Here is a 4997-nt window from a genome sequence, read left to right as displayed (position 1 = left end):
CCTGTCTCTGTAGTTTTGATTTTTCCTAAATGTTGTATAGTTGGAATCATACATGTGTACCCTTTTCAGATTGGCTTCTATCACTGAATAATATCCGTTTAAGTTTTCTCCATTCTTTTTCATGGCTTGATAGCTCATTTCTTTTTAGCACCAAATAATGCTCCATTATCTGGATGCACTGCAATTTACTTACGTATTTACTTACTGAAAGGTAAATACGTAAGTTGCTTGGTTGGTTGGTTGCTTTTAAGTTTTGGCAATTAGGAGTAAAGCTGCTATAATCACCCACGTGCAGGTTTTTGTGTAGCTATGTATTTTCAGTTCCTTTGGAAAAATACCAAGAAGGGTGATTGCTGGATAATATTGTAAGAGTATATTTAGTTCTGCAAGAAACTGTCAAACTGTGTTCCAATGTAGCTGTACTGTTTTGTATTTCCACCAGCAATAAATAAGAGTTTCTATTCCTGTACATCCTCAACAGCATTTGCTGTTGTCAGTGTCTACATTTTGACCATTCTAATAGGTATATAGTGGTATCTCATTGTTGCTTTTATTTGGATTTCCCTAATGACATATGATGTAGAGTATCTTTCCATATGCTTATTTGACATCTATAGATCTCCTTTGATGAAGTGTCTATTAAGGTCTTTGGCCCATTTTTAATTGTGTTGTTTTCTTATTGTTGAGTTTTAAGAGTTCTTTGTATATTTTGGATAACAGTCCTTTATCAGATAGATCTTTTGCAAATATTTTCTTCCAGTCTGTGGTTTGTCTTTACATTCTCTTGACAGCGTTTTTCCCAGGGCAGAACATTTTAATTTTAATGAAGTCCAGTTTATCAATCCTTTCTTTCATGGCTTATTCCTTTGGTGTTCTATCTGAAAAAGTCATCGCCAAACCCAAAGTAATCTATATTTGCTCGTATGTTATTTTTTAGGAGTTGTTTTTTAATTAGCTATGGAGTCTTCAGGATTATGTCCTATCTTTTAGTTTATATTAAACAGTAGAGTCCAACAGTCTTCTGTTTGTTAATTAATTAATTAATTAATTAATTAATTTTTTGAGACTGAGTCTCACCCAGTTGCTCAGGCTGGAGTGCAGTGGCACAATCACGGCTCACTGTAGCCTCAAACTCCTGGGCCCAAGTGATCCTCCCACCTCAGCCTCCTGAGTAGCTGGGACCACATGTGCACACCAACATGCCTGGTCAACATTAAAAAAATTTTTTTTAGAGACAGGATCTCACCATGTTGCCCAGACTGGTCTCAAACTCCTGGGCTTAAGCAATCCTCCCACCTCAGCCTCCCCTAGTGCTGAGATAGCAGGTGTGAGCCACTGTGCCTGGCCTGCTTGTTTTAAAAAAATCACCTGTGATACTGTGAATTATGAATAAGTTATCCTTTTATTCTTTCCCATTCCTTCTTCTTTTGAAATTCTTCATACCGGGGGTTTGTGATCAACCCCAGCTTTTCATATGGCCCATTGGGCATGCCTCTTTGTTCCCTGTGTTAAGAAAATGTTTTGCTGCAAGTGAATGATCAGGTGGCAGGGATGTGGCTTCTATGTGTCAGAACATGGTAGCTGGTTCAGTGATTTATCTGATGGGAAATTTTCTCTGGGAGATAAGGGTTGATGATGTCATCTAATTCATCTAACTCTGCTTTACTGAACACAGCTAAACTAGATTTGAAAACAAGTGGAAGACAACGTGGTAAACTACAGGCAAAAAGACAGAGCTCTTGAGTATTCCTGACCAAGTAAAGGCCTGACAAGGAAGAATATGTGTTGACAGTATTTCTTAGGACACGCTTCAAGGACCACATTAAAACATTTCCACAGGGTATAGGCTTCAATCAGCAGAAGATGTTCTTGTATCCCAAGTACCACAGGGTCGAGTTTTCCAATGACCCCAGCACAGCAGCCAACACAAGGGCTGCTGGAGTAATTAAAAAGATTTCATTAAGTGTCAGCAAAAGCTTGTGGCCAAATGTAGACAAATTTTATGCATTATTATATTCAAGTCTTTCCAAAAACATTCAGCCTAATCTAATTGAATTAAATATTAAGGCAGGAAAACACTTATTTAAAAGAAAGATTTGTTCTTCTGCTTTAGGTGACAATGTTTTAAGAAATCCTTCGCTTTATTCAATTTGTAAAATACATAAATTGTTGGAATAAATTCTTCTCAAGGTCGCTTTTCAAACAGATGCATATACTCCCTTTCAGAAGTTTTATTGACTTTGGAGTCACATTCACCTAACATTAATTGAGTATCTACTGTATTAGGCATTAAATTCTAACAAACTACAATAGCTATTGTCGCAATTTTATAGTTGAGAAAAAGGAGACTCAAAAATGTTAAATAATTTATCTGAAAATCACACAACCAGTAAATGGGAGTAAACTCCAGTTGAATCATGCAAGTTAATTATATTGCCTTTAAAAATAATTTTTATTATATACATATACACACACACACGTATATATATTTAAAAGCAATTGGTATTATGTCAGATGTGTATTGTGTTCATCTCATTAGTGAAGCCTCATTCTACTGATGTGAAAGTATTTATGCTAATCATACTTATTAGGAATTTGTTGATAGAACAATAAAATTATTTTTCTAGCTCAGTTAGTTCACTATATATTTTTTCCCATTGACTTTACCAGTGAGAAGAAGATGGAAACCGTTTGAATGTGGAACATTGTCCCAAAGTCAGCCAGGTGAGATATTTGGTCATCAGTTTATAGTACTTTTGAGAGATCATGGCTTTTATTTTCCCTTCAAAACTTGTGGGCTTCTGGGGGAAAGCATGAGAAGTAGGAACAGGTATAATTGCAGCAGTATGGAAGGGCTACAATTTGAGAGACAATAGCTTATTAAAATTTTAATGGAAAAACATTCAATGCTCATGGATAAGAAAAATCAATATTGTGAAAATGGCCATAGTGCCCAAAGTAATTTATAGATTCAATGCTATTCCCATTAAACTACCACTGACATTCTTCACAGAATTAGAAAAAACTATTTTAAAATTCATATAGAACCAAAAAAGAGCCTGAATAGCAAAGACAATTCTAAACAAAAAGAACAAAGCTGGAGACATCATGCTACCCAACTTCAAACTGTACTACACGGCAACAGTAAAAAAATAACATGGTACTGGTACAAAAATAGACACATAGACCAATGGAACAGAATAGAGTACTCAGAAATAAGACTGCTCATCTACAGCCATATGATCTTCAACAAACCTGACAAAAAACAAGCAATGGGGAAATGATTCCCTATTTAATACATGGTGCTGGGAGAACTGGCCAGCTATATGCAGAAAATTGAAACTGGACTCCGCTATTATGCCTGATACAAAAATTAACTCAAGATGGATTAAAGACTTAAATTGAAAACCCGAAACTATAAAAACCCTGGAAGAAAATCTAGGCAATATCATTCAGCACATAGGCATGGGCAAAGATTTCATGACAAAAACATCAAAAGCAATTGCAACAAAAGTAAAAATTGACAAATGGGATCTAATTAAACTAAAGAGCTTCTGCACAGCAGAAGAAATTATTATTAGAGCAAATAGACAACCTGCAGAATGGGAGAAAATTTTTGCAACCTATCCATCTGACAAAATTTTTTTTTTGACAAAGTTCTAATATCCAGAATCTACAAGGAACTTGAACAAATTTATAAGGAAAAAACCCAAACAACCCCATTAAAAAGTGGGCAAAGGACATGAACGGATACTTCTCAAAAGAAGACATTTATGTGACTAACAAACATATAAAAAAGCTCAACATCACTGATCATTAGATAAGTGCAAACCAAAATCACAATGAGATTCCATCTCACGCCAGTCAGAATGGCGATTATTAAAAAGTTAAGAAACAACAGATCTGGTAAGGCTGTGGAGAAATAGGAAAACTTTTACACTGTTGGTGGGAATGTAAATTAAGTCAACCATTGTGGAAGACAGTGTGGTGATTCCTCGAAGACCTAGAACCAGAAATATAATTTGACCCAGCAATCCCATCACGGGGTATATACCCAAAAGAATATAAATCATTCTATTATAAAGATACATGCACACGTATGTTCATTGCAGCACTATTCACAATAGCAAAGACATGGAATCAACCCAAATGCCCATCAATGATAGACTGCATAAAGAAAATGTGGTACATATACACCATGGAATACTGTGCAGCCATAAAAAGGAACGAGATTGTGCTAGCTTCTGCAGCACATATACTAAAATTGGAATGACACATAGAAGATTAGCATGGCCCCTGTGCAAGGATGACATGCAAATTCATGAAGTGTTCCATATTTTTCTCAAGGATCTAGAACTAGAATTACCATTTGACCCGGCAATCCCATTACTGGGTATATACCCAAAGGATTATAAATCATGCTACTATAAAGACACATGCACATGTTTGTTTATTGCAGCACTATTCACAATAGCAAAGACTTGGAACCAACCCAAATGTCCATCAATGATAGACTGGATTAAGAAAATGTGGCACATATACACCATGGAATACTATGCAGCCACAAAAAGGATGAGTTCATGTCCTTTGTAGGGACATGGATGAAGCTGGAAACCATCATTCTCAGCAAAGTATCACAAGGACAGAAAACCAAACATTGCATGTTCTCACTCCTAGGTGGGAATTGAACAATGAGATCACTTGGACACAAGGTGGGGAACATGACACCAGGGCCTGTTGTGAGGTGGGGGGCTGGGGGAGGGAGAGCATTAGGAGAAATACCTAATGTAAATGATGAGTTGATGGGTGCAGCAAACCAACATAGCACATATATACCTATGTATCAAACCTGCACATTGTGCACATGTACCCTAGAACTTAAAGTGTAATTAAAAAAAAAAAGGAACGAGATCATGTCCTTTGCAGGGACATTGTTGGAGCTGGAAGTCATTATCATTGGCAACCTAACACGGGAACAGAGAACCAAACGCTGCATC

General features: G+C 36.4%; 1 non-coding gene across 1 annotated transcript; it reads left to right on the top strand.

Moving 5' to 3' along the window:
* The first annotated feature begins 4234 nt into the window (after positions 1–4234).
* Positions 4235–4341, top strand: LOC115934081 (U6 spliceosomal RNA). Its single transcript, XR_004069930.1, has one exon. It is a non-coding gene; the product is annotated as a U6 spliceosomal RNA (small nuclear RNA).
* The last annotated feature ends 656 nt before the right edge of the window (positions 4342–4997 follow it).

This window comes from Gorilla gorilla, chromosome 2 (genome assembly GCF_029281585.2).
Source record: "Gorilla gorilla gorilla isolate KB3781 chromosome 2, NHGRI_mGorGor1-v2.1_pri, whole genome shotgun sequence".
NCBI lineage: Eukaryota > Metazoa > Chordata > Mammalia > Primates > Hominidae > Gorilla > Gorilla gorilla.
The sequence above is the reverse complement of the archived record's forward strand: the minus strand, read 5'-3'. Positions and strand labels throughout refer to the sequence as shown.